Source organism: Ovis aries, chromosome 12, assembly GCF_016772045.2.
Source record: "Ovis aries strain OAR_USU_Benz2616 breed Rambouillet chromosome 12, ARS-UI_Ramb_v3.0, whole genome shotgun sequence".
Taxonomy (NCBI): Eukaryota; Metazoa; Chordata; class Mammalia; order Artiodactyla; family Bovidae; genus Ovis; species Ovis aries.
In genome coordinates, this window is record NC_056065.1 from 2,213,028 (window position 1) to 2,236,865 (window position 23,838).

Consider the following 23,838-nt stretch of genomic DNA (forward strand, 5'->3'; position numbering starts at 1 on the left):
CGGGACTGGAAATCTCCGCCACCTCGACCCGCTCCCGCCTCACACGTGCCCGCCACAGTGGACATGCTCACATTCCCTTCTCATCACCTGTCTTGACTCTTTCGGCGTCTCCTTCTCAGCCCTGAGTGACCCTCTTGTTTCCAAACACCTCATGCTCCCCCCAAACTAGACCTGCTATTTCCTTCCCTTCCTCAGGCCTCGCACTCAACCGGCAAAACCTCTCCCCAGCTTCAACTGACAAACTCCTCTCCAGTCATAAAAACCCATCCCAAATGCCACTTCCTTGTGACATGTTCCCAGAGTCCCTCCGAGGAAGGTGGTCATGCCCACCGCAGCCCCTGGAGCCCGGAACAAACCTCCACTGTAACAGCATCTGTCTTACCGCCATTCAGTAGCCTGTTTTCTCAACCAGGATGCAAGTTCCTGGAGGAAGGAAGGGATGGTTTGGTACTGATTTTTGTCTTCTCAGAACCTAGGGCAGTGTAGAGGGTGGGAGGTGTTTACAGCCATCGACTATGAGCGGCAACCCATTAGTGGGTCCTGAAAACAGTCTAAAGTGGATAACAATGTGCATTAAAAAAATGAAGTAGCCAATAGAGTGCGTGGTACGCAGCTAGAGGAAGCAATGTTTTAAGAAACATTTTTCTTTCTGTTTCACACACACACACACACTTGCACACAGTCAGAAATCATACATTTGTATGCAAAATCATACATTTTTGCCCTTGAGTCGCAGCTATAAAAGCTTGGAAATGATGAGTCTGCAGGGCCTCTCTGACTGAGGTGAGCCCCTTCAACTCTCGTTGACACCACAGGAAGGATGATATAAATCAGTGTCAGAGGGAAGATACAACATTCCTGAGTGCTTTGTGTGTGCCGGATTGCTACTTGTTGGCCCATTAGATGCCTCATCCCACCCTTCCAACAGCCCTGTAAGCGGGTACTTCTTAGAAGAGAAACCTCAGCTCAGTGGAGCCCAGGGATCAGACCCAAGTCCCACAGCTCGGATGTGGAAGAGCCCGAGTGGAACCCGGTGGCACCTCACACACCAGCCCTTTCTGCTTCCATGATTCTGGTGCCAGAAGCTGTTCCAAGAGTGGAAGATGCTGGGGAGACTGGAGGAGAGCAGGGATGAAAACGGGGGGCATCTCTTGGGAAAAGGACGAGGTCCTCCTGTCCACCCTTGCCCTCTTTTCCACTTTGCAGTGAGAGGAGTCACTGTTCCAGTAAAAACCTTTTCCTGACTTGGGAGGGAAGGGATTTGTTTCCAGAAAGAAATATCTGCATCTCCAGGTCTCTGGACTGGCCTTGGACTCTCAGGGACCTTAGATTAGGTCAGCCATTCAAAAGAGGGCTTTGGAGTCAGTCAGCACCTGAATCCTGGTGACCTTAAGGATCCCTCCCCAGGCTCCTCCTCGTTAACTGGGGAGAGACCTCCCTCATGGGGGAAATTTGAAAGAGGTGATGCCTGCCAAGCGCCTGGCATTCAGTGGAGCCCTCTTCCACTTCCATCTCCCTGGCTTTGTCTGGGCCACAGTCTCCAGCTTCCAGGCCCCCCACGTACCAGGCCCGCCCCAGACGGCTTGCCCATGGTTGTGTGCTCCCTAGTGCAGGCAGCCCTTCCATCTCAGGCTGACACTCCTTCTTGGCGGAGCTGCCCTCTCCTTGGTCAACTCTAAGCACTCCCTGCGGCTTCCAATCAGGGTTCTATTTCTAGTCTTCAGGACTCTAGAAGGCTCTGGAACTCAGTCCACTTATAGATCACCAATGTCTGACACCCTCACCCAACAAACAGCTCACTCTTCTCGGCTGGGGTGAGCAGCTCCTCCATTGCCCAGGTGCTCCTTGGAAGGGTCGAGAGGCCCTTGCTAGCCGCGCTGCAGATGTCTCAGCGTGACTGCAGCTCACAGACATTCTGCACTGGCCCCCAGCCCAAGGGGCAGCCAAGGCCAAGCGCCGACCTTCAGCCTCTCCCGCTCCCTCCCTGTAATTGCCCCTGGGCAGCATTTCAGCAGTGGGTCCCTGGGAGCCAGGTGCAGGCGGAAGGAAGGGAGGCTTCACAGAGAGGCAAGCAATGCTCTTTCCTGCCCCCTGTTCTGCACATGCAGGGGCCTCGCCCAGAAGTCCCTCTCGCCGCTCGTGTGCCTTGGGAATTCTCTGGGGTCTCAGTTCACACTGTCCTTCTCTGAAGTCTTCCATTACCACCTCCACCCCCAGCTAATTAATCCCTTGCTCTTTTTTCTCGTCGAGGAACCCACATCCAGTACGGTGCTCAGCTCCTGTGTCAGACTGCGAGCCTCTCGAGGGCAACTCCGTGACTCGTGTGCCAAGAACTAAGGGGGAGAGAAGGTGGGCACAGTGGGGGTGCACCGTGAGGGGTGCCTGGGGGGCGGGCTCGGGGCTGCGGGGAAAGATGCAGAGCCAATGGGGAACGGACCAGCTACACAAGGAGAAAGGCCAAAGCTGTTCTAACGGAAAAAGAAAATGAAACCAGAATGGAAATTGATGAGGCGGAGAGAAAAGGAGACTCGTTCCATCAGCAGGTTTGCCAGATGAAGCTCCGAGATAAATGGCGTGTCGGAAGGAGCCTCGGCCCCGGTGGGGCTCACCGCCTCCCCTCCCTGTCAGCTGTCTCGGACAGGCCTGTGAGACAGATGGCTGCAGCTGAGCCCCACGGTGGGCCCCCTGCAACCGACTGCAGTGAGCGCAGCCTGTCCGCGTGGCCTCCTCCAGGCCTGCCCTGCCCAGCCTGGGCCTGCCCCCTCCCGGGGCCCTCCCCGTCCCCTGCTTCCCCGCTCAGTCAGCACCCCCTCGTCCAGCCCCGACTGGAGTCGGCCCGCAGAGAGCCTTTGTCAGAGGCCCCGTGTGACCTGTGCCTGCGTCCACTTCTCTGCAGTCAGGGCGGGAGCAGAGGTCAGAGCCCGGGGCGGGACAAGACTGGGTTCGCAGCCTGGCCTGGACTGACCTGGGGATGCGTCCTCTTACTGCTCCAGACCTCGGGCCCCTCACCTGTGAACTGGGGGCTGGGTTACAGAGTGCTTCTAAAGCTGGGGTCCCTGGACCGGCACCATCGGCATCACCTGGAAAGTTGTTAGCCGTGCAGATTCTCAAGCCCACCACAGACCTCCAGGATTGGAGGGTAGGGCCTAGTTTCACCTGGGTTTGAGCAAACCCTCCAGGTGCCTCCAATGGGCTCCATGTGGGAGAACTGCTGGGCTGGATAATCTCTAAGCCCCCGCCCCCAGCTGAGCCTAGAATTCTGTAAACAAGAACAGTGCCAGCTGGGAATGCTTAATTAAAACTCCGGGTATAATGAGCTGACGGGTATCATGCTGACAGGTAAGGGTTGAGTATTCCAGACCCCTTGCACCTCTGTTCTGGCCACAAGGAAACTCTCTACCCAATGGGCATTAATAGAGTCGCGACTGTATGATAGCACCATGGGCAGCTAGGGGTACAAGGTCATGGGGAGGGCAGGTGTGATCACAGATTAGAAAACGCCCCACTCTACTAAAGCATGATAAGAGTTGTCACAGAAGTACCTACCAAGGGCAACAGGGACATGGTCCAGAGGAGAAAACACAATTCTGCCTCATGGGGGACACGGGCAAAAATTCAGAGGAAATTTCCCAAAGTCATTCAATTATGCACAAAAAATGGGTAGATCTGAAGGTATGAAATGTATAAAGTTGTTTTTGTTTTTTTTTTTAAAAAACAAACCTCTCAAGGAAATGTCTAAATCAACAGGTTAACAGATGAACAGATGAGGAAAGATATTCTTTACATACTGGGGACACCAGGAACAAAGGTCCTGGGACAAAACTGATGAAGAGAACTTCAAGAACTGAGTGGTCCCCCTTAGTTTCCAAGAGCGCAGGTGGTGTGAAGAGACCGGAACAGCAGGCTGGAGCCAGAAGGGACACGGTTCGCAGACAGAGGGCATGGAAGGCCGTGCCTCCCGCAGCCATCAGCAACAATACTCCTTATGACACTCACACCTCGCAGTTTAAATTCTTCCACCTCCATGATCCTGTGAGTCTCACAATAGGCTGGCAAGGTCATAGATGTCATCACTCCCACTTTAATGGAAAGGATATTAAGTGACTTGCCCAAGATCATATTGCAAGCAAGTAAAAGGCACGGCTTTTAGCTAAAAGACACTGTGTGCTTCCAAATCCAGATTTATCATCCCAGAGGGACAGCAATGTTGATAATGGTAGCCATTGACGGAGGACTCTCTCAGCCATTGATGGAGGACTCTTGGGCTGGGCTCTGACATGAGTGCTCACACTCAATGCTCAAAACCACAGCAAGATAAGGGGATTACTAGCCCCATTTCATAGATGTGAGAGGATATGTCCCTCGCCCAAGAACATCCACCTGGTGAAGCTGGGAGTCAAACAAGGTCTGGCGGCTGCCAATGCCCTCGCTCTAAACCCTGATCCTACAGCACCCTCCTGCAGCTGCCCCTGCCCAGCCCTCTTTAGGCCCAGGAAAGAATGGGAGGTTTCCAGCCGATCCAATTCCCCCGAGTGTGGGCCAGCCCGAGAGAGAAACTGGCCCCTGATCTAAGCTGAATAGCCCTTCTGGGAGAGGGAGGCCCTATCCAACCTGGCAGGGCCTTCTTGCCTCCAAGCCCATCAGTGCCTTCTGAGCCCCATAGACCTGCTGGGGGACCACAGCCTTCTAGGGCCCAGGGCCTGGTGGAGGGAAACGCTTCCATCCCATGATCAATATCAGGCATAATTCAGTGACTGCAGCAAGTACCAAGGAGTGTAGGTTAAATCAATATTTAGAAGCTTCGAAATGAAACTAATTAAGAGCAAGCCTTAATGATTTTTACTGTCTGGGAGTAAAAAAGACAAAAAGCCTGCCTCTGTTTCATGATTCCACCTTAGTAGCCTGTAATCGTTTGGGAAGAGCGGAAGGTGAAAAGCGATCCGAGCCAGCCCCGCTTTCTGCATTGCAGGAGAGGGGAGCGACTCTTCCTTGGTGGAGGAAGCCACGGAGGAGAGTATGGGTGGGAAGCACAGGACACAAGCAGCATTGCAGAAGCCACTGGACCCTTATGGATTGAACTGTGCCCCCACAAAAGACACAACGCAGACCTACTCCTGGATCCCGGGGCTATGACCTTAATTTGGAAACAGGGTCTTTGCAGAGGTAAGCAAGTAAAGATGAGGTTATATTAGGTTAGGGTGGGCCCTACTCCAATACTGGTGTCCTTGTAAGAAGAGGTAAACTTGGACTCAGACACGGAGACACAGGGAGAATTCAATGAGGTGATGAAGAATGCAACTGAAGCTCTGCAGCTCTGAGCCGCCGAAGACAGCACCAGGGGCTGGAAGGAACCTCCCTCCAGGCTGCAGAAAGACTACGCCCTGCCGCCCTGCCAACCTACCGATTTCAGATTTCCAGCCTCCAGAACTCGAGGCGGTTAAGTTACTTTTGGTTAAGCTATCCAGAATACTTTGTAGTACTTTGATATGGCAGCCCCAGCAAACTGACGGAGAAGGCAATGGCACCCCACTCCAGTACTCTTGCCTGGAAAATCCCATGAACGGAGGAGCCTGGTGGGCTGCAGTCCATGAGGTCACTAAGAGTCGGACACGACTGAGTGACTTCACTTTCACTTTTCACTTTCATGCATTGGAGAAGGAAATGGCAACCCACTCCAGTGTTCTTGCCTGGAGAATCCCAGGGACGGGGGAGCCTGGTGGGCTACCGTCTATGGGGTCGCACAGAGTTGGACACGACTGAAGCGACTTAGCAGCAGCAGCAGCAGCAGCAAACTGATGCTGGGATCCTAGAATCTGGCTGTCACTCTACCACTTACTAACTGTACACGCTTGGCAAAATGCTTAATCTCCATGAGCCTCAGTTTTCACTTATCACAATGGGGATAAGACTAGTGCCTTCTGTCATTTGTCCAGAGATCTGGTTCAGATCTAATGAAGACACGAGTGTGAAATATGCCATGGGCTGTGCTATACCACCTAGGCTTAACTGCTAGTGGAAAAAATCTGGGAATGACTCAGGAGTCCTCTGTCAAATGGGCAGGAAGGCCCTTGCCAGCTCACAGGGCTGGTTTAAAAATCCAGTCGGATCACAGGTGTGAGGTGTCTTTGCCTCATTAGAAGTATTCTATACATGAAAGGGACTTTTATTGTTGTTCTCAACAGGGATTTTATTTGTTGCCCACTTGGCCCTAGCTTTCTTATCTGTAAAATGAAAGGGTTGGACAACATTAAGATATTTTTTCTAAATCAATTCCTTATACATATATATGTTGATATATATCTGACATATATGAATATATTTAAAGTACTACACCTTAGCATCCTAACTTCGTTCTTACCCCAGCAGCCCAGGACAATGCAGAGGGGGCCAGCTAAGTGCTGTGGTGAGAGACAGGAGTGCTGGGCTTTGCACCCTTTTGCCCCCTATTGCCTCAGGGAGGAACCCAAGCCCTTTTCCTCTGTCCTCACTCAAGCTTACCAGGCATCAAAGGAACAGGAAACCACGCAGGCAGCAAATAAAATCTCTATCGATCATGAGATGGCTGGCATCCCAAGCCCAGCTGGCTCAGAGCTGGTCAACTTAAATAAACGTTCCTAATGATCCGCTCGTACTTAACGCTAGAGCTGTGTCTTGTTAAAGCACAATGAAATGGGGGCTGACCTCAGGGCTGCTCTGTCGGGGCCTCGTCCAGGGCTCCAGAGGGTACAGCTCTCAGGTGACCTCTCAGCATTTTGGAAGGAGCTGCGATTTGCAGCGGTGGGGTTCTCAAATGGCGGGACCAACCTTCCTGCCATATGACGACCAATATTCTTCCCAGATGGGCATCAGTGTGGTGAGTGAGCATCTGTTTGCACGCTCTCACGGGAAGGGAAACATTAGCAGTGCCACATGAGAATCGCCACTAGGAGGCAGTCACCTGGGATTGACGCCACGCTGGCTGTCACCCCACCTGCAGCACACCGTCTCCATCAATATCGCCCCCTGTTGTCGTCCTTGTCCTCGGCTGTGATTCCAGGACCCCCTCACTCACTGTCATCACCACGCTTCACTGTGAGCACCTTTCACTAGCATCATCATCCCTGCATCCGCTGCCTCAGTTAAGCACCCTGATCAGCCTAAGATCTGTTCAGGTTCATCTCTGTGACTTGCACACCATCTTTCGCCATTGGAAAGTACAGATGAGAGCCTATAAGGCTAACGTGAGTGGATTCACATGCACACCCTAAAAGCAGCGTGACTGTGGACGTGTGACGCACACACAGAGTAGCGGGGGAAGGGAAGCGGGGCTGGGAGTACAAACAGGCGACAGGCAACCAGAGCTTCGCATTCTCCTTGGGGGAAATAAAAATGATAACTCTTTGCCTCCTGTTATCTCTGTTTTTCAACTCCGGCTGCACCAGAGATTCATATGAGGATCTTTTAAAATGTACTCATATCTGCATCTCACTCCAGACCAATTAAACCAATCTCTGGGGGTACAGTGCAGGCATGGAAGGAAAACTCCTCAGAATTTATCTGCATGTAAATTTTACATAAAAAACTAATCCGTAAAATAAAGTTGAACTCCATGGTTGTTGAAGCACTTAGGGAAAATGTACTAATACCAGCAATTTACTTAAAAATGCAGGAAAAATAAGATGGATTGATGGATGGGAGGAGATGATAAAGCAGTCTCGTCCAAGGGTAATGGTAGAATCTCGGTAGTGGGTGTACGACTGCTCACTGTTAAATTCCATCAACTTTGCTGTGATACAATATTTAAAATTTTTCATAATAAAGTAGAGGGGAAAAATACCCAACTGGTTTTACTGAGAAACACTGCATCTAAAGGAAAATTCCATAAGCAAGTGAGCGTCTCTTTCCTCCACCCTCCATGTGTGAAAAAACATCCTACCCTTTTCTCTTCAGACTCACGGACTCCCTACCAGCGTTTCCTGGCCCTCCCTGGGTCTCGGCACACACAGACAAGGGTATTTGGGTGGGCACCAGGGGAGATGGAGCGGCTGCCTGTAGGAGCGGCTGGCTGGGGAGATGCTGGGTGCCCAGGCCTCGAGGGCCGAGTGCCAGGGCGGGGCCCAGGACCACTGCCACGCTGGCAGGCCAGCTCTGTTCTGCTCAGTGTCCCCAGGTCTCCCCTTTCTAAAGCCTCGGCCAGCGTTCTTGGCAGGGATTAAACCCTTTCCCAGGGACACCAGGGTATACTGTAGTGTGTGTGTGTGTGAGTGTGGTGGGGCAGACACTGTGGGCAGGGGCCAGGCCTGTGGTGTGTGTGTGTGTATGTCGTGTGTGTATGTCGTGTGTGTATGTCGTGTGTGTGTGTGACTGTGTGTGTCTGGTGTGTGTGTGTGTCTGGTGTGTGTGTGTCTGGTGTGTGTGTGTGTCTGGTGTGTGTGTGTGTGGTGTGGTGGACGCTGCGGGCAAGGGCCAGGCCTCATCTGTATGCTCCTCCAGGCCGGCTGGCCCTGCCGGGGGAGCGCCATGGCAACACCACGCTCTTTAAACACAGGAGTCTGTGCTGCCATCGCAAAGCAGCATTAGGCAATTTAATTAAGGAGCTGGCGGCAGACAAACTTTGTGAGTTAAAGGCATTTTATTAAATCCCATTGTATTATGCAGCTCAGTTCCCCCAGGAGCTGCAGAGCTGGGGGAGGACAGAGGAGAATTTGCTGGCGTTTCTTTCCTCTTCTTTGCTTTTTTCTGGCCCCCCTTCTGCTTCATGAATGCATTCACCGAGCGTAGGGGCCCCTGGCCGTGACTGCCTGTTCCCCCGGGCCCCAGCACCAGGCCCCAGCAGAGAGCCTGCCAGCTGCAGTCTGGGTGGCGGTACCACAGGGCCGGGCCTCCAACCCCAGCCTCGGCACCTACATGGCACCCAGCGCAGGGCTCCCCACACAGGATCTCACAGAATCGCCCCAAACCCTCGGAGTAGGAACTGCTGGCATTCCCACGCTATAGATAAGGAAACCGGGGCTTTAAAAGGTTGCAGAGCTTGCTCAGGATCTGGTAAGTAGTATGCAGCAGAGAAGCAAGCCCAGACAGGCTGCCTGCAGAGGCTCCCGGTTAGCTCCTGAGGCTGGTGGTGAGTTCCTGTTTCAGCCTCCAGAACGGGTTCCAATGCCGGCGCCCAGCTAGGAAAGTAATTCCGGGCTGAAGCCGGGTGGGAACGGGGATCCTCCAGGAGCCTGGCCTTCTGCCCCGCCACGCCAGGAATACGCGGGTGTGCCTCACGCAAGGTCACACCCAGGCGCACACATTCGGGGGTTCAGCCTGCCTTCCTGGCTGCCTCCGGGAAGCTGGCCGGTGGCGCCCGAGGCCAAGCCCATCTCTGTTAGGAACCAAAAGTCAGGAAAGCAGGGGAAAGGCTACAGGATGCTGAGGCTGGATGCGGGGTTAGAACCTCCTGATGAGAGCGGTTGGGGTTAAAAAGGCATGACTTGCCAAGAAACTGCATCTCAGCTCATCTGCCCCAAGTGGGAGCCCACCCAGGCCCCTGGCCCCAGCTGGAGGAGGGTGCTTGGGGCTTGCATGCCCACCAAGGACCCCACCTTGTGGCCACCCTCCCCCCGCCGGCAGCTCCCTCAGCTCCTCACTTGTGAGGGTCCCTCCAGTGTGAGAAGCCGGGCCCCGGCAGCTCTGGGGGCGGGCCTCAGTCCACTGGGGGTCCAGTCGGCTCTGGGGCCACAGGGCTGCCCTCCTCGGCCTCCCAGAGCTGTGCCCCTCCCAGGAAGGGGCGAAACACCTGTCACTCTCTGCAATCAGCACTCCGCCGGCGCCTGCCCCCCAGGCCCGTAGACAGTCCTCTTGGGCTCACTTTCCTCAATCCTAAACGAGGGGCAGCGGCATACCCCTTGTTCAACTAAAGCAGATGCAAACCAATTTCACTGAGGACTTTTTCTCTGCCGGGCACTTGCCCCTCATTACCTCTTTAAGTCCTCAGAACAACCATTATATTATCCCCGTTGTGCAGATGAGAGAACTGAGGCTAAATGAACTTGAGCTTCTTGCCCGAGATCAGACAACTAGGAAGGGGCAAGGCTCAGTGGTCTCAACAGCCCCACTCTGTATATTTATAACCTGAGATATATGCACGTAGAGCTTCCCCAGTGGCTCAGTGGGCAAAGAATCCACCCGCGATGCAGGACACACAGGAGACGTGGGTTCGATTCCTGGGTTGGGAAGATCCCCTGGAGAAGTGCGTGGCAACCCACTCCAGTATTCTTGCCTGGAGAACCCCACGTACAAAGGAGCCTGGAGGGCTACAGTCCAAAGGGTTGCAAAGAGCTGGACATGACTGTGTGATTACAGACACACATGTATGCCAGGATATGCGTATGCCTGTGTATATATGTATATGCAGGATATGGAATTAGTACAGTTACATATACATAATGGTTTTCAGATATAATTCATGTGCCACAAATTCACAATCACATTATATCTGAGAGGTAAATTTAGTGGCCAGATTTGCCACCAAGTTCAAGGATGTTTTATTATTACCAACAGGAAGCTCCTCTTGGAAGGGGCATGCAGCTGTCTGAGCAAATGGAGCCGGAGCTGCAGGCCGGCCATGGGCTACCCTGGAGTCAGTGGGGCCCGCCTTCTCCCAGCCACCGCCTTTCCTCACCGCTGCCCTCTCTCCTTGCCCCCTCCCGCCTTGCAGGTCATCCATCACTCCTCTCCCTGCCCCCACCAGCTCCGGATGCTGCCCTCTGGCTGGGGGTCTCCTCTGTCTCCACACCCTTGCCCCCACCTGGCAGAGACTGGGTGCAGCTGCAGTCCAGGTCAGCCCTTGGAGAAGTTCCCAGAGGGGTGGCCGTGTGTGTGCAGTCCAGGGATGACGGAGCTGGCTGCAGTGGGAGGCCCAGGTCCACTCTGCCCCCACGGAAATCTCCCGAAGAAACAGCAGCCCCACCACTTACCAACTAGGGGAGCTCCTCCCTGAACCCCAGATCACTTGTAAAATGGGATAAGATCATCTGCTCTGAGTTTTAGCAGGTACAATCTATTGGACACTTACTCTGTCCTGGGCCTTTCCCAAGGTTTCTCTCTTCTCTGACCCACATGAATAGCCCTCTGAGAACGGCAGGTATAGGCACCGCAGGGGAAATGGGGGCTCAGAGAAGTGAGGCCACCGCCCAGGCCCCACAGCTGGCGCGCGCAGAAGCCACGACCGTGCCCAGCCCGTGTGATGCTGGGCCCTGACTCCTCACACCATGTGCCGGGCTGCAAGGGAGCCCACCTGTGGATGGCGGCTATGTCCAGTGCCCCTCGACCGAAACCTCCAGAATGACAGAAGCAGGGGTCTTCTCCCCAGCTCTCACACGGCTCTGCTCTGGCCTGGCCAGCTTTCTCCCACTGACGTAAGGACGAGCACTCCAGGGGCTATGCCCCCTCCCTTCTGCTGGAGGAGCTCGGCTGCACACGTGGGGGTGCGTGTGTGTGCATACGTGTGGGGGCGAGGTGCACAGCCGGCCAGGTGAGCCAGCTCGGAAGGGAGCACATACAGAGGCTATTTTGTGTTGTTTTTTTTTTTTTTTTACCACTGCTTGCTCTCCTGGGCTCAAGGCCTGAGTGGTGCCAGCTCATTTTCCCAGGGAATTAACAAGGGAACGTTCTTTTCTGTAATAATGATAAAAATAATAATAATTAACACAGCTGTGGCTTATATTTCTCCAGCGTCTCTCTCCCCAGATCTCAAAACTCTGGGCAAACAGCAAATCTGCTGGCTTTCCAGTCATACCCACTAGCCTGGGAAGCCTCGGGCCCTGCCAGATATCCTGTCTCCTCCAGCCAGGTGGCAAGGCAGGCGCACAGGAGACTGTCTGTTCCAGAAGCTGCCCCCTCAGGTCGCTAGCGGAGCTGGGAAATGACCCCCGGTGCCCTGCCTTCTCACTCCTTCCCATTCTGGGCTCACCCTGTGCCCAGGTGAGCAGGTGAGGAAGGAAGGGGGGTGTCAGCCGTCTTTGCCCAGCCTGGAAAGGGGACCCCCTCTCCGGGCTCCTAACACAGGGGCGCTGCCTTCGGGGGGATGGCCCCCACTCCTCCAGCCAATGGAGCCACGGCCGGCAGGTCTGATCCCTGCAGAGAAAGGCTGATGGCTTTTTCTGGTCCCAGCCAGGAGTCATTACACACCAAATGTCTAGTTTAAACAAGTGATTAGGCAGCTCTATTACAAGCGCACGTGCTTCCCGCCAGGGAGGGACAGGAACTTCCCGAGGTGGCCGAGGGGGAGGAGCAGGTCCTCAGAGCCTTGCGGCAATGGCTGTCTCCTCCAGAGCAGTCTTCAGGGAATTCAGGGCAAGGAGAGTTGCCGAGGTTCTGAGAGCTGGCATCCTGACAGACTTTTAGACACAGAGCCCACTCCCAACTGCCCAGGCAGCCCACCCAGCCCTCACAGACACGAAGGCCTCAGCAATTTAAATACAGAGAAGCCAGAACTCTCAAGCAGCCTGTGGCTTCACCTCCCCAAAGACACTCTTGAAAAGCAATGGCTGGATTTGAGCAACACTTCCTTTGCTTCCTCCAGGAGCCATAGGACGAGGAAAGGGTCAGAAGGGTAAACACAGTCAGCAACTGCGATTATCATGAACACGTCCCCCATCTCCAGAGAGAAAGCCTGCTTAATCTTGAGTCCACAGCTGGACTGAAGAGCCTGGCAAATACCTGAAATTGTGTGTGTGCGCGCGTGAGTGTGGGCATACCGGTATGTTTCTCTGGAGAGAAGGTCCAGAAATCCCTGAGTGGGGTCCATGGCCCCAAATGCTAAGGGCCACTGCTCTATTTCTGGTTGAGTTCTGAAGAGGATGGACTGGCCTCTGTCCATAAAATTCTCTTCATCCTTCAGAAACCAGCAGTGGATTTTGAGGCCTGGATTCCACCAGCTTGAAGAAAGGGCCTAGGACAACTCTGGGGACACAGAAGAACTGCCACGACAGGGACGCTTTGCCCAGGCAGCGCTGCGGCCGCCTCCAATCGAGCAGCGGGGATGGGGTGCCTTCCTCATCACCTTTTTCCTGCTGTGACAGCTCCGTATCTGCTGTTGTCTGTCACCCCAGTGACAGCCTTCTAATGACAAAGGCAGCATCAAAGTCACATAAATCCCTCCAGAACCCCAGGGGCCAGATGGAGAACAGGCTCAGGAAGCTGGGGACCAAACGCGTTACACAGCAGTGTAGAGAGAACACAGCCTTCAGAATAGGGGAGACTTGAGCTCAAATCCTACTTCTGCTTCTTCCTAGCTGCGTGACCTTGAACGAATTACTTATCCTCTCTGAGTGTCAATTCCTGTATCTGTAAAATGGGAATAATGTCTCACAGGGGTACTGAGGATTCGGAGAGATTGTTGTTCAGCCGCTTAGTCATGTCTGACTCTTTGCGACCCCGTGGACTGCAGCATGCCAGGCTTTCCTGTCCTTCACCACCTCCTAGAACTTGCTCAAACTCATGTCCATTGAGTCAGTGTTGCCCTCCAACCATCTAGTCAAAGTCATGGTTTCTCCAGTAGTCATGTATACATGTGAGTCGGACCATAAGGCTGAGTGCAAAAGAACTGATGCTTTTGAACTGCGGTTTGAGAAGCCTCTTGAGAGTCCCTTGGACTGCAAGGAGATCCTACCAGTCCATCCTAAAGGAAATCAAGCACATCCTGAATATCCATTGGAAGGACTGATGCTGAAGCTGAAGCTCCAATACTTTGGCCACCTGATGCGAAGAGCTGACTCCTTGGAAAAGACGCTGATGCTGGGAAAGATTGAAGGCGGGAGGAGCAGGGGACGACAGAGGATGAGATGGTTGGATGGCATCACTGACTTGATGGACATGTGTTTGAGTAAGCTCCAGCAGTTGGTGATGGACAGGGAGGCCTGGCATGCTGCAGTCCATGAGCTCATAAAGAGTCGGACACTACTGAGCAATCGAACTGAACTGAATGAAGTAATACTTACAAAAAATCTGGCACAGTGGGGGCGCACAGTGGGAGCTCAACAAACGAGCTCTACATCCCAGCAGACGTGGCCACGACATGCACACCTACACCCTCCTGCTTCACTAGCGCAGCAGCAGAGAGAAGGCGCCCCAGGGGAGAATGGCTTTTTGCTAACACGCGAATGGGCCAGAAGCTACTGCTGCCCACACTGCCGAAGCTCCCGATCCCTCATGCGTCCCTGGGGTCCCCTTCTCCTCTGGGCGCTCCATCTGTCACTCACTCCCTGCGCCTCAGCTCTCCCCTTGTGATGAGGGAGGCCACCAGCTCTCCTTGACCAAATGCAGACCCCCAGCTGCTTGAGCAGCAGCCCCAGCCCCATCCGTCCCTACCCCCTCTGCAGGGCCTCCCCTCCTCTCACTTCCTGAGCGGAATAGGAACTGGATGTTCCCTTCCGTGCCTGCAGGCCTTTTCACTTGCTCTGGAATGCCCTTCCAATTTCTGCTGGGAAACTCTTAATTACCGTCCACCGTCAGCTCAATCGTCACCTCCTTTGTGACATCCCTGCCCTCCATCCTCTCCCTCCCCCAGCACCAACCCCAGCTGAGCAGCAGCCATGGGGTGGCTGCCTCCTGGGCCTGAGTTTCTCCAGGGCAGGGGCTGGGCCTGCTCCTCCCGGCTTCCCCTTCACCTCACACGGGGGTTGGCACATGATTGGTGCTCAATAAATGTGGGCTGCAGAGAAGGCAATGGCAACCCACTCCAGTACTCTTGCCTGGAAAATCCCACGGACGGAGGAGCCTGGAAGGCTGCAGTCCATGGGGTCACTGAGGGTCGGACACGACTGAGCAACTTCACTTTCACGCACTGGAGAAGGCAATGGCAACCCACTCCAGTGTTCTCACCTGGAGAATCCCAGGGACGGGGGAGCCTGGTGGGCTGCCATCTATGGGACCACACAGAGTCAGACACGACTGAAGCGACTCAGCAGCAGCAGCAGCAAATGTGGGTTGGGGGTAAAAGAACAAGTGGTGTGACTGCCCATGCCTGGCAGTGGGGCTGCCCTTAACAGGAGGCTTCCTGAAAAGGCACAGCCCCCCCATTACAAGGTGACCTGACGGGCGAGGTCTAACCTTGTGTCTAGACTACTCAAGCAGTGGGTGACAATCAGAAGGCGGAGCTGCACGTGCCTATTTCAAGCCATGGGGCCAGGGCACAGGGTTTCTGCCAATCACTGCAGAGCCTTCTCTACCTTGCACCTGCATCAGGAGGAAGCGGATGTGAGGGGGAGGGGAGGGGCATTAACCATCAGGAACACTGGCAGTGTTAGGGCAAGCTCTGAGAGGCTGGCATCCTCTGCTCACTTCACAGCGAGGACAGAGGCTCAGAGGCGACTCCCTGGCCCAGAGCCAGGCAAGAAGCTGCACAGAGCTGAAACCAGAGCCAAGATGGTCCTGCTCTAGAGCCAGAGCTCTTTCCTTCCCAAGATGCTGTCTTCTGCAGAAATCATAACAGAACCAGAGGGAGAGGAATGGGGAAAGGCTCACACTGAAAGACTGTGCGTGCACGTGTGTGCCTGTGTGCTATTTCCCCTTCATCACCCATGAAGAGAGAACAGATGTAGGAAGGTCCGGACCACCTCTCCTCCCACGTCTGGATGCGGGTCAGGGGATTTCACACGGGGTTCGGGGTTACAAGGAGAGCCTCGGAGCAGCTGTCACCATCTCCAAGCACTGGTGGGGAATGGCTCTCTCAGCACAGCGACGAACAACCCAGAGGCTTCAGCCACGCTTGTTTCTATCTCATGTTTGGTTACTTGCACTACCTGGCCAAAGTCTCAGCCCCAAAAGGATGGGGAGGAAGTGTGGGGAGGGGGGAGGGATCCCTTCAGGGTGAGAGGAGAGGGGACTCCAGACACAGGAGTGAAATGAAGGAAGGAGCCGGGGGTCAGCTGCTTGGACGGAACCAGCCCACCTCAGATTTCAGAACCTTTATTTTCTATCAGAAACATGTGATCTGGAAAATCTTGAGACTCCTGTGCTTTTTTTTTTTTGGCATGTGCACTATCTTTTTTTTTTTAATGTTTAATGCTCCTTTTCAAAAATCTACTCTTGTTCCTGTTGAAATTACAGGAAATCAGGACTGTAAGCACCTCGTTAGTGCATGGTTGGGCGAGCAGTCCTGCGGGGACTCTGCAGGAGTTGAGGAAGGGTGGGACGTGGAGAGGGGGAGACGGAGGAGGACCAGCAACCGCACCAGAGTGAAGAGCGACTGGAGGATGCCAGCCTCCCTTGCACACGGGATCTGTTTCAGGCCCAGGCGAACTTCATAGGCAGCCCCGGCGCCTGGATTCAGAGCCAGGGCCCTGCAGCGGCTGGGCAGTTTTCACAGCTCCTGTTCGGGTGCCAGGAGGGCGGCTGGCCTGCCTCCCGCTCAAGTGGAGGTGCCACGGAGCCTGTGGTGACCTCAGGATCCTGACTCCAGGTGGAGAAGGCGCAAGGAGGCAAAAGCGAGGCTGGCAAGTTCAGGAGAAAAGAAGACCTTGAGGGGCCTGGTGTGGCAGGGTTAATCGCTTCTTTCCTTCAAGAGAGATTTCATGCCACGCTGAATAAATAAAATGCTACGCAACTGCAGAAGAGCGGCCCCACAGTGCCCTGGATGCCACCACACGCCTTCCCGTCTGTCGGTCGCCATCACGGTGACTGATGACTTATCAAACACCACACTGACATTTCCAAATGAGATGTTTTGATAGAAGTGCCATTCAACAGGCCCAAAAAAGCCAGATAGAACCTGAATGTAAATGAGGGACACTTGTCACCTCTGTCTCACCCATTTAAAGGTTTCTTGTCTGACAAGTCCTCCAGGAGAGAGCTCAGGAGAGGGCGGTATGAGAGAGGTGGACGGGAGATGGGCAGGTGAGAGGGAAGGAAGACCACAATCCTGTACAGAGCCCAAAGGAAGAGGAGGGCCGCCCCCAGGATCAGCAGGAAGTCAGGGCACAGAGGCCAGGAGACGGCTCTGACCTTCATGCTGAGTCACTGGGCGATGCAGCAGAAATGAGCAGCTGCGAAAACCTCGGCCTGCACCCAACATGGCAGCCCCCATGACCACCCAACACGTGAAATGTGGCCAGTCCAGACTGAGAAGTGCAGTACGCTACCGTCTAGCCAGCTTAGACAGGTTCACTGAGCAGAAAGAACCAAAGTGCTAGTGAATCTTATGCCCATTACATGCTGAAATGATAATCTGGGGGGATACACTGGGTTACACGGCATTAGCATCACCTGTTTCTTTCCACATTTTTAACGTGGCTGTTGCTGTTCAATCACTAAGTCGTGTCCAGCTCTTTTGCAACCCCATGGACTGGCCCTCCAGGCTCCTCTGTCCATGGGATTTCCCAGGCAAGAATACTGGAGTGGGCTGCCATTTGCTTCTCCAGGGGATCTTCCTGACCCAGGGATCAAACCTGTGTCTCCTGCATCGGCAGGCGGGTTCTTAACCACTGAGTCACCTGGGAAGCCCTTCCTGCTGCTGCTAAGTCACTTCAGTCGTGTCCGACTCTGTGTGACCCCAGAGGCGGCAGCCCACCAGGCTCCCTTGTCCCTGGGATTCTCCAGGCAAGAACACTGGAGTGGGTTGCCATTTCCTTCTCCAGGGCATGAAAGTGAAAAGTGAGAGTGAAGTCGCTCAGCCGTGTCCGACTCATGTGGCTACTCCATATATAAAACGTAGTTTGTATTATATTTCTATTGAGGAGCAATAGCACAGACTGCGGTTTAGAAAGATGCAGGTCCAAATCCTACCTCCACCACTCACTCAAGGCTTCCCCTTCCTAGTCCTAGGTAGGAGCCAAGACTGAACACTCCCCAAGTTTCATCACTAACTAGCTGCAGGCTTAACTTTTTCATTGGCCCTCTGTGAGAGTCTGGGAAACTGCTATCCCCTGGGACCTTGGTTTCCTCAGTGTAAAATGAAGGGTGGGGCGATGACTTCTGAGTGTGCCCCAAAGCTCTGTGACCTGTAATGTGAACAACCTAACTTCCGGGCGCCTGTTCCCTCACCTGTCTTTGAGAAGGGCAAGCAGCAGTAGCGGGAGGGAGGTGCAGTGGTGATGCTCCTGACCTCCTAGGGTGGCCTGATGTGCTTGCGCCTTGTGGCAGCTCTGGGCTGGGGTCCGGACGTGGGGCACGGTGCTGAAGCAAGCCCCCACATCACCAGCGTGCGAAGCCTGGGCTGTGACCAGCCTCGTGAGCCTAAGTGGGGAATTCAAAGTGCATCTAAAGAAGGTGGGGGAGCATCAGAGCGTCGCCTAGTCCCTTCCTACAGAGCTGGGCCAGCTCCCAGATGCTGCCCACAGCCAGCCCCTCTTCTCTGCTGAGGCGCCCACCTCCCAGGCCAGTGCAGGAATCAGGATGAAGACCAGGATTACCAGGGGCACCAAGGCAGGAGGAGGGCGCTGACAGCAACCTGAAGGCCTGGGTGAGCCAAAACTCCAGAGCCCTGGCCAAGTCTGTGCAGGGGTTGATGCTTTCTCTCTTTGACCCTGAATCCAAGGCCTTAAGGAGCAGGGGAGAGTTCTTCATGGAGGGTGGGCCACGGTCCTCTTACACCAGAATCAGGCTCAGGGTACTTACTACTCCTGCAGATTCCTATACACACCCAGACTTCACGAACCACATTCTCTGGAGGTGAGACCCAGGAACCTGCATGCTGAACCTACTCTGGAGGTGGTCTTTGACAAGCACTGATGGAGATCCCAGTCAGGGTCAGCCTAAGACTTTCGGGTTGGGCAGTGCCCTCCCTACCCCCAGCCTGGAGCAGGCTGCATCGACCCCATCAGCAGGCGAGTGGGGGAGGTTCAGGCATAGGTGAAGGACCAGGTGTGCATCGCAAGGGGAGGGTCGCTGCACCCTCTTGTCGCAGCCGTGCATGTCACCGGGGAGTGGGCCATGCCGCGGCAGCAGGGCCGCAGTGGGGACGTCCTCCTCAGGGACAACAAACAGGCCGATGGCGATGAGCTCTAAGCAGCCTCAGAGCAGAAGCGGTCCTGACCTTCCCATGCCTTTCCCTCAGGCACGGGTCGGGGCGGGAGGGGAGGGACCGGGCCGTGGCCCAGCCCAGCCAAGAGGGGCAGGAGCAGGAAGTGACCCAGGGCTGGGGCGGGCTGGTCCAAGTGTGGGCAGACCACGGGGAGCACGCAAAGAAGGCAGCAGAGGGGTGGTCGCCTGTGTCTCCCTCAGGAGGGGGCGACGGAGGGGCCAGGGCCTCCCTCAAGGCTGCCCTCACGGGGATATCACGGGGGATAAAGCTCAGCTGCCAATGTGCCTGGCACCATGGAAGCCTGGGAGAGGACGCTCTGAGAGATCCCTCTCTCTCCCGACTCCCAGTTTCCACCTCCCCACGAGTCAGTGCTCCCACCAAACTGAAGGATGGCACTCAGATGTGGGGCTCCCACCAGGGAACACCAGCAATGCCTCTTCCTCTCCTGTGGCGCCAGCAGTCAACTAAGGGGCTGCACGGCTGCCTGCTGCAGCACAGACCTTCACCTGCAGGCCTCCTGGGCTCAGGTCACCCAGGGCCCCCACCAGCCCCACCAGCCCCCATGGTGGCGGGGGGCCCTGCCGAGTCTCGAGAGGCCGCTGTACAGACACCAGAGCCCAGCACTCTTGCTTCAGGAGGGAGGAGAGGGTTTGCGGAAGGCCACAGAGAAAGCCAATGGCAAAGCCTGGATGAGGAATCCACACTCCTGGTTCCACACCTAACTCCCCAGGCAGCAGGGACAGGAGAGCTCAGGGTGGCTCCGCAGCAGAGGTGGGGCCAGGAACCAGGGTCCGCTCCCTCACCTGCGGCCGGTCAGGGTCAGAGTCGGTTCTCACTGAAGACTGACCCATCGGAGGCTGGGGACCCAGGGCCGAACTGCTCCACACACAAGAACCAGGAGGCTGGGAGGTCCGGGAGGGCAGGGAAGGGCCTTGCTGGTTTCTGTGCTCGCGCCTAGCGTGGCTCCCAGCACACACTGGGATGAACGGACGGGTGTGAGTGAATGAATCGACCCGGCCAAGAGGGGTGAGGGCTCGGCGGGCTCAGGACGGCGCACGTGCCTCGTTTCCTGCATCTGTGAGGGTGCCAGCCATCGGGCTGGGGGCAAGCCAGGGGCAAGAGGGCAAGGAAGCGCCCGAGGAGACGAGAGACGGGTAAGCAATAAGCAGCACGGCGGTGCGTGCTCCTTCTGAGGCTAGACCCCTGTGCGACCTTGAGCAAATCCCTGTCTGCTCCAGCCTTGGTGTGCGCAGCAGGAGCAGGGCTGAACTGAATGATGCCAAGTCGCTCACACCAACCCCGTGACTCTCCCGGCTGCGGAGAAGCACAGCTTCAGCACAGGAGAGTGGAGAGGGTGGGCAGGGGCACCTGGCCTGCGGGAGGGAGAGGCTCCCGGACGCTGGGTCCCCAGAGACCGGGCGCCAGAGGTAAGTGGCTGTGACAGAGGAGCGAGCTAGCAGTCAATTCTGTTCAATAAAAGTCTGTTCGTCTAGGAGCTGCGTAAACAGGCGGCTTCCCTGCGGGCCCGAGGCACCCTCTTCCTTGCTCCTTCAGCCAGCCTCTGCTCGGCCCAGCCCCGGCCTGGGCCAGTCACCAAACGGCCCTAAGTCTCTGGCGCAAGGCAGACAGCCAAGGGTTAACTGCCCACCCAGGTGAGGGCCCAGGTTCCGGACAGCGGGAGGAGGAGGGAGCGGGAATCACTTAGCCTCATTAGTCCAAATTAAAGTCAGGAGTGAGATGACAATTACAATTTGCAGTGGGCTAATTGTTTTCCCTCAGAAGCTGATCGTTGTGCAGATGGGGGAAATTAATTGTTGGGAGTCCCAGGTGGATTGGCTTTGAACCCAGCTACCGCAGCAGTCCCTGCCTCCTCCCAGGCCGGCCTGCAGTCTTCACCACCCCTCGGGCCGCCAGCTAGCTTGAGGATTCTGCCCTCTGGGGTCCTCGGGCAGGGAGACACTGAGCATCTGGGGGCTGCGGGAGGAGGAGGGGGACACTGGCAGAGAGGCTGGGCTGGTCAGAAGTCAGTGCCAAGGGCACTGGAGCCGCGGGCATCTCCCTGCCCGACCTCCTGCCATCTGCTCCGTGGCGGGGCAGGCTCTGAGAAGCCTGGCGCGAGGTGCAGAACTTGCCCTTTCCACCGGGCGGCCAGCAATCACTATAACACTCATCGAACAAACTGCGTGCCACGCCTACCGCATGCCGAGCACTGGAAGGGGCCGGGGGCACTGCAGGGCAGGCAATGCAGACGCCGTCTGCTCGTGTGGCACTTGCATGGGGAGGAGGGGACACACGATAAGCGGAGACTAAATGCCTACGCAAGTAAGACGCCTGCTAGTGGCAAGGGCTCTGAAGGAAGGTGGGGATCGGGATGCCCTCTAACACCCCGGAAATCTGCACAGCAAAAGGGACAGTGCGGATGTGACTACGGTTGTGAACTCTAAGGGGCAGTGCCCTGGATTACTACGTGAGGCTCACGTGATCACATGAATCCCTAAATGCAGGAGCTTCGAATAGCTGAAGCGGAGGGGGAGTCCAGGAACGCAGGGACTTAGGGTCCTGTTGCTAGTTCGGAGGCACAGGGGCTACACCCAGGGCTGAAGAGAGGCCTCTGGACGCTGACAGCCAGCACGGAAAAAGGGACGTCAGCCCCACGCCTGCAAGGAGCTGGGCTCCACCTGCCACCCGCCTAAATTCACAGGTGGGTTCTCCCAAGAGCCTCCAGATGAGGCATCCAGCCTGGCTGACAGCTTGATTTCAACCTTTTGAAGCCTGAAGCAGAGAAACCATGAGAACCAACCCAGACGGACTGCTGCCCTACACGCTGTGAGTCAACACATGCACGTTGCTTTAAGCTACTAAATTTGGGGTGGTTTGTTCCAGGAGCAATAGGAAACCAACCCAGGAACAAAACAGAGTGACAGGATCGTGACGTGGTGGTTCCGTATGCTGGGGTCGGGGAAGATCTCTCTGGGGAGGGACTAGTGGACCCAGACCCGAACGAGGAGGGGCAAGCAGAGCACGATGACCAACCTGTCCTCGGTTCCCAGCTTCAGAGTCCAGAATCCCCAAGGCTCCCAGTCCCGAGCAAACCAAACGGTTGGTCACTGGGAGGCAGAGGGGAGAGCAGGCGAAGGCTCTAGGGTGGAGCTTTCCGGTGACCCGGCCCTGAACGCGTCCCAGGGGTAGTCACGGCAAATACCAGAGCAGGTGACGGAGCTGCCGGGCCTCCCATTCAGGACGGGACCGCCCGGGGCGCTGGCGGGCTCCTCCCGGAACCCCGTCCTCCAGGCGGCGGGCCAGCCCAGTCCTCTCCTGGGCAGCTGCCCTCGCCCCTGCTCTGCCGCCTTCCCAGCTGGCCCCGGCCAGGGCCCAAGGGTCTTCTTGTACCAGGGGCCCAGGAGTCTACCGCTGCTTCCCCAGAGGGTGCGGCAGGCGGCCAGAGGCTCACAGCAGGGCAATTCTTTGAGGCATCTTTAATTAGCAAGACAATGAGAGGCTGGGAGAAGCGAAGACAGAGGTCTCGGATGGCTTCACGCCCTGTCAAAACGCGCCTGGGGGCCTGAAGGAAGCCTGAGAAGAGGGAAGAGGACTCGCGGAGGCGGCAGCCCCGCCTTTACACGACCCCATCCTCCGCCGGTGCAGCGGGTCCCCTCCAAACACTGGAGGCACGGGGAGAGCCAGAGCTGCGTAGTAGGACAGCCAAGGACCTCAGCTATAATTCCAGCTCTTTGTCGCATTAGCTGTGCGATGTCTGGCAAGTTAATTGTTCTGGGTCTCACTTTTCTCTTCTGTACAATTAAGAGTAATACCTACTTTGCCGGCTGGTGGTTGTAAAGATGAGAGATGTCAGAAAGTGCCCCACGTGGAGTAGGTACCGGCTAAATGGGAGCTATTTCGATTATGAGCACTGAACCTCCCAACCCTAATCCCAGCCCCCTGAATCCATTTCTCAAATCAGAGTGCACCCAGGAATCAGCTGGAGTGCTTGTTAACATGCAGCTGCTGCTGCTGCTAAGTGACTTCAGTCGTGTCCGACTCTGTGCGACCCCACAGACGGCAGCCCACCAGGCTCCCCCGTCCCTGGGAGTCTTCAGGCAAGAACACTGGAGTGGGTTGCCATTTCCTTCTCCAATGCATGAAAGTGAAAAGTGAGAGTGAAGTCGCTCAGTCGTGTCCGACTCTTAGCAAACTCATGGACTGCAGCCCACCGGGCTCCTCTGTCCACGGGATTTTCCAGGCAAGAGTACTGGAGTGGGGTGCCATTGCCTTCTCCGAACATGCGACTATTAAGTCCCTGATCGTGCAAGCCCGGGGGTGGAGCCCAGAAACCTGCAGACCGAACTCACTTCTAAGCAGGTGATTCTGGTGCAGGCAGCCGGGTGCACACTTGCTATCCCAGGCTAGCGTCTGCCTCCTGGGGAGAAGAGCTGGCCCACGTGGTCCAGCACCACACCTCTCTCAGAAGTTGCCTCCACAGAGGGAAGGAGCTGGCTGGGGGGCGGAGCCTTTACCCACCCCTACCCTCAGGCAGAGGCGTCTGCCTGGGCAGCCTCCACACCTAAGTAAGGTGAGTTGGTGCTCAGCCTCCTGGGACATGTGTGCTGAGAGCCTCGGGTGGTCAGAGTTCACCTCAGGCACCTCATTCTGCTTCCTGGCTTTTCAGTGGAAGAAACCGAGGCCCAGAGCAGGAGGAGACTGAGCAGGGCCCTCACCGGAGCCTGGCTTACTGAATCTGAGCTGTAAGATCAAAGCCAGGTGACCACCGGTCCCTCTCAGCGGTGCAGTTCTGTGTTTGGGGAATTACTACTCCAGGAGTCGCCTCCACTGGCCCCAGGTGGAGGAAGCCAGGG

The 23,838-nt window shown here is 55.8% G+C and overlaps 1 protein-coding gene across 2 annotated transcripts in view; it reads right to left on the reverse strand.

Annotated features, from left to right (window-relative positions):
- The window catches only part of LRRN2 (leucine rich repeat neuronal 2), a 70,426-nt gene that overhangs the window by 15,428 nt on the left and 31,160 nt on the right, over nt 1-23,838 (reverse strand). Inside the window, exon 1 of one of the 2 annotated variants that reach the window (XM_060396271.1) lies at nt 2,966-3,013. The exons of the other annotated variant lie outside the window; for it this stretch is intronic. The gene's annotated coding sequence lies outside the window, so the exon portion shown is untranslated. Of the gene's footprint in view, nt 1-2,965; nt 3,014-23,838 lie in introns of those variants that run through there. 2 annotated transcript variants of the gene reach the window in all.